Source organism: Chiloscyllium punctatum, chromosome 17 (assembly GCF_047496795.1).
Source record: "Chiloscyllium punctatum isolate Juve2018m chromosome 17, sChiPun1.3, whole genome shotgun sequence".
Lineage (NCBI taxonomy): Eukaryota > Metazoa > Chordata > Chondrichthyes > Orectolobiformes > Hemiscylliidae > Chiloscyllium > Chiloscyllium punctatum.
In genome coordinates this window covers 48,888,683-48,899,445 of record NC_092755.1, presented here as the reverse complement: position 1 = coordinate 48,899,445, position 10,763 = coordinate 48,888,683, and positions in this window count along the sequence as shown.

Here is a 10,763-nt window from a genome sequence, read left to right as displayed (position 1 = left end):
CGGTACACCAGGGCCCCTTCTGGTCAGGTCTTGAGTGTCCCGATAAGAAGTGTAACCCAATAGATTTAATGATAAAGAAAGCCACATGGCACAAAGTGGTTCTGGTAGGGGACACCTATCAGGTCCAATTAAATGAAACACTTGGGATAGAGATGAAAGCAAAAGGGAAGGATTTCTCAGGCTGTTGTTTCCGCGTACAGGTGGGCAAAGGGAAGTGGCCAGTCGAAGTTATTGAAAAGAGCACTCAGATGCCACAGGTATATCCTTTCGCCACTCCCAACGACACTAAGGTGGTACAAACTATAGAGGTGAATGACTTAAAACACACCATTGAAATAGAAACTGGCTACGGGGATACAAATGCCTGGTTTGAGTGGGTAAAGTACACTGTGAAAAGTCTGAACAGAGACAATTGCTCTGCATATGCCTCAGGTTGGCCAGTGGCCCTGGTAGTTCCCTTTCCACTCGGGTGGCAGTGAGACAGGAAGGGCATGGACTGTATGATAGCCCTGTACCAGGGTGAGAGTGCATGGAATAATGGGAGTTGTACTTCCCTATCACTAATGTTCCCTCCCTTGGAGAAGAAAGATTTAAAAATCCCCTCCACGTTTTTGGCCACATGTCGTGTGTTCGCAGACAAGGTCTAAATCAGTTCAGAGACTTAGGGGAGCTGAAATAATGAATCGAAATTGAAAATGTGACTGGAACGGACAAGGGAGGGAACTACTCAGCGCTGCAGGTTCCCCGAGTGGATCTGTGGTGGTACTGTGGAGGGAGAATATTGAGACCCACCCTACCTCCAGATTGGGGAGGCCTGTGTGCAGTTGTGTCAATTGGCAATCCCATTCACCTTGGCATTTCAAAAGGAAAGGATTGTGACAAAAGGGAGTTGGAGTAAAAGATCATTATTGGATACCCCTTTTGATGATCGGATATATCTCAACTCTATCGGAGTCCCTAGAGGGGTACCGGATGTGTTCAAGGCTCGCAACCAGATTGCAGCAGGCTTTGAGTCGGCTCTCTTCTGGTGAGAAACAGTCAACAAGAATGTGGATTGGATAAATTTGATTTTCTGTAATCAGCAGAGGTTCAGGGATGCAGTCAAAGGTATAGCAGAGCAGCTCAATGCAACCAGCAGAATGGCTTGGGAGGACAGAATGGCCGTAGACATGATCCAAACTGAGAAAGGCAGTGTGTGTGTGATGTTAGGGGGGACCTATTGTACCTTTATTCCCAATAACTCGGCGCCTGGTGGGTCAATCACTCGAGCCCTGTGGGGGTTGACTACTGGAGCAGAGGAGCTGGCTGAGAATCCAGGGGTAGACACATCGCTCACTGGGTGGCTGGATTCATGGTTTGGGAAATGGAAAGGTATAGTGGCCTCTATACTCACCTCCTTGATAGTGGTTGCTGGAGTACTGATCGCTATAGGATGTTGCATCGTACCTTGTGCACGGGGACTAACCCAGCGGCTGATTGAAACGGCCCTGACCAAACAAATGCCCCTTAACAGGTAGTCAGTGAGAGGAACTCTCTACCTGTCGAAGAATGAGAGGATGAATGATCTTGAAGAATTTTCCAAGGTAGATGAGGTCTCAGGGATGCTGCTGACAAACTTGGAGGTGACATATGAGGGACATGCAGAAGACAACAAATATTAGCCAAAAGGAAAAGGGGGAATTGTGGAGAATGTGTGTAAGTGATGCTTCAGCAGAAGTGATAAGACTCAGCTATAAAGGGGGGGGGGGGGTTGCACGCTAACAAGGGGCCACAGATGGATGTGGTAAACCGATTAGATTAGCAGCTGCACAGAGCAACTGCAACTGTCACGTAAAAGGGGTAGTACAGAGGGACCCACAGAAACTGTATAAATATGCACTAATATTGTTCAGGGGTGTGTCTACTTTTTGGACACCCACTCTTGCAAGAACATATGAATAAAGACTGCTTCGGAATTTGACTCGGACTAAAATTATTTGGCAGTGAGCTTCGTTTCTCACACTGATTGAACTGTATATTTTACATTGAGGTGAAATTAGCATTCTCAGCTTAATCATGGCTTGGGATAATGGAATAAATGAAATGACTCTTTTCCATCCAGCCCGGAACCTGAAATGAATAGATTACAAATCAGTATGTTATGGAAACCAGCCTTGGGAGGTTAATGTCCTTTCTCTAATTATTATTGATCGATTTTCCACCAAAATGTCTTGTTCTTTAAATGAGCAGGTGGCTGGAGCTCAATATTAACAAAAAGTCAGATCAGAGTACAAGGCTGCTCCCAGGATAAGGTTACTAAAGACTGCAAAATGCTCAGAACAATAAATAATAAACACTGCCAGTGTTTTCCAACCTTCTGTTTTATTGCAACTGGTCTTGTTCCAATATGATGCATTGAGGAAGAGATTTTCAATTGTATGAAAGATATTAAAATTAAACAGAAAGAAAAAAAGTGTAAGAAGGAGACATTAAATCAGGATAAGTGCAAAATTGTTGTTTTCTGAATTGTTTTTATCAAACCTCCATGCTAGTGTGTTGATCTTGTGATAGAATTGGAAGTTGAATTTCCTTTTGAATCATTTACACAAATCTTAAGTCTAAATGTAAACAGGAGGGTTTATTCTGGCTTGCATGATCCCAGATTTGTCTCAGATTATTGTCAGGTTTCAAAACAATCAGGAACATATTCCAGCAGCAAGCTGTGTGCAGTGTGTGGGTGCGGGAAGGTTTGTTTGGGGAAAAGGGAAGAATGTCAGGAGTGGGATTTGAACCCATGCCCCTAGGAAGGGAGCAGACTTCACCAGCCTTAATGCCAAGGCAAGGATGAATACTCCTTGAGTCTGGCACCTTGAACCACTCAGCCATCCTGAGAAGCTGGGAGAATGTAAAGACAGGAGCTGCTGGAGATCAGAGTCCAAACGTGTGGCACTGGGAGAGCACAGCCAGCCAGGCAGCATCCGAAGAGCAGGAGAGTCGATGTTTCGAGCACAAGCTCTTCATCAATTATCTGAAGGATATGGGTGGGGTGTATTTCGCTTGGATAATCTAATTCTGGATAACCGAATGCCGGATAACATAGTTTAGCCAAGCATCAGGACCTTGCGATCTTGCTTGATAATCTGATGTTCGAATAATCAAATGCCAGATAATTGAGGTTCCTCTGTATACCTTATTAAACACAAGAGTTAAACTGCTCAGGCCACACTCCTTGTGCAGTGACAGGTTCAACAAGTGTGTGTTTGTTATCCACATGGATACCTCACCCTCAGGAATCTTTCTCAAGTCTTCCTCGAGTGTCCAGGATCCACAGCTGCTGCAGGTACCATTCCTTATGGCAGCTTTGGAGATTTTCTTTCTCTGTATTTGACTGTCAAGTACAGTGGCCAAGTTGTGAATGACTCATGCCAGGTCTTCCTCTGGACTGAGCTGTCTGTCCTGAATTCCTGAAGATTTCTTAAATTGAGTGCTTAAGGTCTGCACTGTTGACAAATCAATTTTTAAATTTTTTTTATTTCAAAAATATACTTTATTCATAAAATATTTTGATGATCTGTACAATTGGTCATGCCGTACATATGTAAACATTCCATTTCTTTGTTTACAGACACAGAGTAATCATTCATGTATACAGGTCTGTTCGATTATGATCCACATACTTAGCTGGGGGGGGGTCAGCGGAGTCCCCTTACTGAGTGGGCCCCCTGTGCTTAGGCAGGCCAATCTTACACGGTGGTCTTTCCCCACCGCGCCTTGGCGGCAGCTGCCCCAAGCTTCAGTGCGTCCCTCAACACGTAGTCTTGGACCTTTTTTAGGTTAGATTAGATTACTTACAGTGTGGAAACAGGCCCAACAAGTCCACACCGCCCCGCCGAAGCATAACCCACCCATACCCCTACATCTACATTTACATTTACCCCTTACCTAACACTATGGGCAATTTAGCATGGCCAATTCACCTGACCTGCACATCTTTGGACTGTGGGAGGAAAGCGGAGCACCCGGCGGAAACCCACGCAGACACGGGGAGAATGTACAAACTCCACACAGTCAGTCACCTGAGGCGGGAATTGAACCCGGGTCTCTGGCGCTGTGAGGCAGCAGTGCTAACCACTGTGCCACCGTGCCGAACCAGAGGACACAGCTTAAAAATACGGGGTAGACCATTTAGGACAGAGATGAGGAGAAACTTCTTCACCCAGAGAGTGGTGGCTGTGTGGAATGCTCTGCCCCAGAGGGCAGTGGAGGCCCAGTCTCTGGATTCATTTAAGAAAGATTTGGATAGAGCTCTCAAGGATTGTGGAATCAAGGGTTATGGAGATAAGGCAGGAACAGGATACTGATTAAGGATGATCAGCTATGATCATATTGAATGGTGGTGCAGGCTCGAAGGGCAGAATGGCCTACTCCTACACCTATTGTCTATTGTCTGTTGAAAGCATGGTCTTTCCCCACTGCACCTGGGCAGCTGCCCCAGGCTTTAGTAGATCCCTCAGCACGTAAACCTGGATGTTGGAATGTGCCACTCTGTAACATCTTTGAACAATGGGAGAAGCAGTGGATTGCAGGTGGATTTGAGTCAGCGAACACATTGCACAGGGCGAGTGATTAAGGAAGCCTGTACGTTGCTGAGGTAAAAACTAAAGTTTTATGTCCCTTACCACCTGTGGAGTTCAGGCACGGTAATACAAATAAGTAAGGCATTCAATTTTCCTGATTAGAATGGTGCTGGAAAAGCACAGCAGGTCAGGCAGCATCCGAGGAGCAGGAAAATCAACATTTCGGGCAAAAGCTCTTCATCAGGAATGAGAAGTTGATTTTCCTGCTCCTCGGATGCTGCCTGACCTGCTGTGCTTTTCCAGCACCATACTAATCTTGACTTTGATCTTTAGCATCTGCAGTCCTCACTTTCGCGTTAGCGGAGAGAGTTGGCCAAGACCATTCAAGAGACAGGATGGGGATGGGGTAATCCATTCTCCATTAAACCTTGGAATGTGCAACACTCAGTCGGGGTCAACTCCTTCAGCTGGAAGATCATCAGGTTTCGGACCGCCCAGAGAGTGTCTTTTTCTCTGTTACTGTCCTCTCCAGGCCAGTGTTTATTGCCCAGAGGGCAGTGTAGAGTCAACCACATCGCTGTGAGTCTGGTGTCACATGTAGGTCAGATCAGGTGAGGATAGCAGTTCCCTTCCCTGAAGGACGCTCGGTGAACCCAATGGGGTTTTTATGACAATTGACAAACAAATTGAATTGGCTGCTGAGATCTCTGTGTTAAATGCTGTGGTGACATCGTTGGCTAGTTTGTATTTTAGTTAATCTTTTCCCTGAACTGCCATTGACTGCTCTCCACCGTTAGACCAAACCAACTATTGCATTTGTCTTACCAATGCTGTATCTAATGCTCAGGTCTGAACCAGACACCATAGAGTAGTAGAACACACAAACAGACCCTTCACTCTAACTAGTCCAAACGGAGCATAATCGAGCGGTGACCTTATAGAGGTTGTTAAAATCATGAGGGGCATGGTTACGATAAATAGACAAGGTCTATTCCCTGGGGTGGGGAAGTCCAGAACTAGAGGGCATAGGGTGAGAGGAGAAAGATATAAAAGAGACCTAGGGTCATACAGAGGGTGGTGTGTGTATAGAATGAGCTGCCAGAGGAAGTGGTGGAGGCTGGTACAATTGCAACATTTAAAAGGCATCTGGATGGGTATATGAATAGGAAAGGTTTAGAGGGATATGGACTAAGTGCTGGCAAATTAGGTTAGGATATCTGGTCAGCATGGACAAGTTGGACCGAAGGTTACTGTAAATTCGGTGCTGTACAGCCCTACGACTCTATAGTCCAAAATAAACTAGTCCCACCTCCCTGCTTCTGGCCCATATCCCACCTAAACAGCAAAGGTACCCACTCATGGTGTGCGCTAACATATCAAAGTTTACCATCCTTTACCAACACTAGTCCATTTTCTGGTCCGGGGCTTCGCGTCGGATGAGATGGGTCAGTTACTTGTATTCTCAGTGCTTTTCCCTAACTTGTTGATGCAGTTGTGATGGTGGGTACAGCTGACATTTGATATTCTTGTGGACAAAGTGGCTAAGGCCTTTACCAAGGAGCCTGGGACATGCCAGTGTCACTAGTCAGCGACTGGAAAGTGGCGCCATTTTTATTCTCTGCAAGAGAGCTCTTGTTTCTGGATGAATGCTAATCTGCATCCTCCTCACTGCTGCCCCAACCTCCCAACACTCCCTCAGTTTGAGGATTGCAATAAGCAGCCAAACACTCAGTCTTTACTGGCTGGCCTTGGTTAATTCTGTAAAACAAAATCAGTTGCTAACATGTTTCAGCTGTGACCAAAGATCTTTTCTCACATGCACACATATTACTTCTCCAGTACGACCCTTTGACCCTTGTACTAGAGACTGTTACATGACCTTTCCTCCCAGTCCTTCCTTTTTTGTCTGATATCTTTGGAGTGACTATGAGCACACATTTGGAATCTCAGCCTCTTCCTGAATCATGTATGATCCTCTGGTCCCTAATGTCCTGTTTCAGTCCATGTAGCTCCCTCACACACTGTTCAACTCCCTCTCTGTGGAATCCCACCTGCTCACTACCTGCCCGTCCATCAGTAACTCAGATGGGGTTAAGCAGGTGACTCCACTGGGGAGTCGCCCTGACTCCCATTAGTTTAATGGAGAATGGATTACCCCATCCCCATCCTGTCTCTTGAATGGTCTTGGCCAACTCTCTCCGCTAACGCGAAAGTGAGGACTGCAGATGCTGGAGATCAAAGTCAAGATTAGCATGGTGCTGGAAAAGCACAGCAGGTCAGGCAGCATCCGAGGAGCAGGAAAATCAACTTCTCATTCCTGATGAAGAGCTTTTGCCCGAAATGTTGATTTTCCTGCTCCTCGGATGCTGCCTGACCTGCTGTGCTTTTCCAGCACCATTCTAATCAGGAAAATTGAATGCCTTACTTATTTGTATTACCGTGCCTGAACTCCACAGGTGGTAAGGGACATAAAACTTTAGTTTTTACCTCAGCAACGTACAGGCTTCCTTAATCACTCGCCCTGTGCAATGTGTTCGCTGACTCAAATCCACCTGCAATCCACCGCTTCTCCCATTGTTCAAAGATGTTACAGAGTGGCACATTCCAACATCCAGGTTTACGTGCTGAGGGATCTACTAAAGCCTGGGGCAGCTGCTGCCTAGGTGCAGTGGGGAAAGACCATGCTTTCAACAGACAATAAACAATAATAGACAATAGACAATAGGTGCAGGAGTAGGCCATTCTGCCCTTCGAGCCTGCACCACCATTCAATATGATCATAGCTGATCATCCTCAATCAGTATCCTGTTCCTGCCTTATCTCCATAACCTTTAATTCCACTATCCTTGAGAGCCCTATCCAAATCTTTCTTAAATGAATCCAGACACTGGTCCTTCACTGCCCTCTGGGACAGAGCATTCCACACAGCCACCACTCTCTGGGTGAAAAAGTTTCTCCTCATCTCTGTCCTAAATGGTCTACCCCGTATTTTTAATCCGTGTCCTCTGGTTCGGCACTCCCCCATCAGCAGAAACATGTTTCCTGCTCCCAGAGTGTCCAATCCTTTAATAATCTTATACGTCTCAATCAGATCCCCTCTCAGTCTTCTAAACTCAAGGGTATACAAGCCCAGTCGCTCCAGTCTTTCAGTGTAAGGTAATCTCGCCATTCCAGGAATTGACCTCGTGAACCTACGCTGCACTCCCTCAATAGCCAGAATGTCTTTCCTCAAATTTGGAGACCAGAACTGCACACAGTACTCCAGGTGTGGTCTCACCAGGGCCCTGTACAGCTGCAGAAGAACCTCTTTGCTTCTATACTCAATCCCTCTTGTTATAAAGGCCAGCATGCTATTAGCCTTCTTCACTACCTGCTGTACCTGCATGCTTACCTTCATTGACTGGTGTACAAGAACACCCAGATCTCTTTGTACTGCCCCTTTACCTAAATTGATTCCATTTAGGTAGTAATCTGCCTTCCTGTTCTTGCCACCAAAGTGGATAACCATACATTTATCCACATTAAACTGCATCTGCCATGCATCTGACCACTCACCTAACCTGTCCAGGTCACCCTGTAATCTCCTAACATCCTCCTCACATTTCACCCTGCCACCCAGCTTAGTATCATCAGCAAATTTGCTAATGTTATTACTAATACCATAATCTATATCATTAACATATATTGTAAAAAGCTGCGGTCCCAGCACTGATCCCTGCGGTACCCCACTGGTCACTGCCTGCCATTCCGAAATAGAGCCGTTTATCACGACTCTTTGTTTCCTATCAGCCAACCAACTTTCAATCCAAGTTAGTACTTTGCCCCCAATACCATGTGCCCTAATTTTGCTCACTAACCTTTCTGCTGAGGTTAAATGGTGGACCCTCCTAGTGCCTCAACTGCATACGAATGTAATCTTGCACAAGCAAGAGATGACTTTGGTTTCTTTGTTGGATAGAATCAAACTCCAAGGTTTGTGTGTTTTCGTCAAACAGAACCGAACTGCTTTAGTGACTTTGTATGTTTATGAATTTTTTTTTGTGAAGTTAGTACGCTTTTGAAATTAAAAATAAATTGTGGCTGAACTGGCTCATGTCGGCTAGGCTTCCACCCAACTCGCAAACTGGTCAGTAATGACCAAACTATCAACTTTGCCGACTCGGTCTATCAGGTCTTTGCAATTTATCTTACCTCAGTTCGATTACTTTGACCCTTGTAATAGAGACTGTTACATGACCTTCCCTCCCTTTCTTGCCTGATGCCTTTGGAATGTCTATGATGTCCTCCACAGTGAAGGACAATGTGAAATGTTGGTTTAAATTCCCTGCCATTTCCCCTTCCCCGTTATCAATTCTCAGTTGCATCCTCCAACGGTCCCCATTCACTTTAGTTACTCTTTCTTTTCATATCCTTGGAGAAGTTCTTGCTGTTTACTTTTATATGTCTGGCCAATTTACTCTCAATAAACAATTTTCTCCCCTTTTACTCATCTGCTGCTGGTTCCTAAGAAAAGAGCCCCAATCCTCTTGACTACCACTCGTTTTTGCTGCGTTACTTTCATTGGATACACTTCTTGATGGTTTTTATTAATCACAGGTGGTTCACACTTTCTCACTGAGGTTTTTGCTGAACGTTATGAAGTATCTGTTTAAACGTCGGTCATTGCTCATCTGCTGACCTCTGCCCTCCCCACCCCAGTCTATTTCCCCAGTCCCCTCCAGACAACTCTTCCTTCATCTGCTGACCTCTGCCCTCCCCACCCCAGTCTATTTCCCCAGTCCCCTCCAGACAACTCTTCCTTCATCTGCTGACCTCTGCCCTCCCCACCCCAGTCTATTCCCCCAACCCACTTCAGACAAATTTTCCTTCATCCCTCTGTAATTGCCCTTATTTCAGTTAATGACACTGGTTTGAGAACCAAGATGTACTCTCTCTCTCAAACTGAATTTGAAATTCTGATTCCTGATGAAGGGCTTATGCCTGAAACGTCGACTCTCCTGCTCATCGGATGCTGCCTGGCCTGACCACACTTTCAACCCTGATCTCCAGCATCTGCAGTCCTCACTTTCTCCGAACTGAATTGAAATTCTCCCATGTTGTGATTGCTACCTCCCTGAAGATCCTCAGATCTCAAATTAATCTTCATTGCATATTGCTAGTGTTATGGATCAGACCAAACCCCCTCAAATTATTCAGAAAATAGTCTGGATGCTAACCTTTTCTTATTTTGAAGGTAAATGTGACACGTTGCTTTTCAGACGTAATTCAATTAGTCACCTACTGGATTTAAAGCAAAACATTATTCATGCACTATAGTTAAAATACAACAAAAGAGAAAAGGGATTGGAATAACTTAGCTCTGTTGGAAAACTTACCAGTTACTATTACTAATTAACTGTTCCAATACAGTAACATCCCATAAACACATCCTCTGCAAAAGACAAATTCACAAGACAGATTATCTAACATAAAATTCCAGTAGGAGGCACAGAACCCCCCAGGTTTTGGTTGTAACTGAGAGAAGGAAAAAATGGCTTCCCTTTCTTCAAGAGTTCAACAACTGATGGAAGCTAAAATTCTGTGGGTGGGAGCCTGACCACACTTGTTCAGGCTGCTTCTATTGTTCCAACTTTTTTTGAAAAAAAATCTAAGCCTTCACAAGTTGTCTTTTCTTCCCAGAGACCGCTCACTGCCTCAGTCTTAAAAATCTCTCTTCAAAAAAAAAGGACAAAATAACCTCTTAAAGCCATAACATTGTCACACTAGATCTAAAGAGAGCCTATTCTTGGGTGGGTAGTACGATACTGCTCTGAGAAACAATGATGCAATGACACGTTCTCCACATTTGTCTTCCATGTTAATTTCACCCATCTGATTTGTTCAATCAATGTGCAGGTTCAAATCATCCAGGTTAATTGTAATGCTTTTCTTCCACGCCTGATGTAGACTTTGTCCCCGCGTGAGGCAATTCTTTGGGGAACTATTGACGACTCCCACCTGGAACTTCTTTTTCTTGCCATGCCTTATTTCCACCCAAAGTGATCGTGTATCCTGATCTATTGCACACTGATCGCCTGCTTTATTATCAAATCTACCCCACCTCCCTTTTTGTCTGTTCTTCTCGAAGATCAAATACCCTTGAATATTGGGTTCCGAATGTAGGTCGCCATGTCTATTTCTATTTGTACCGCCAACTCCTTTACCTTG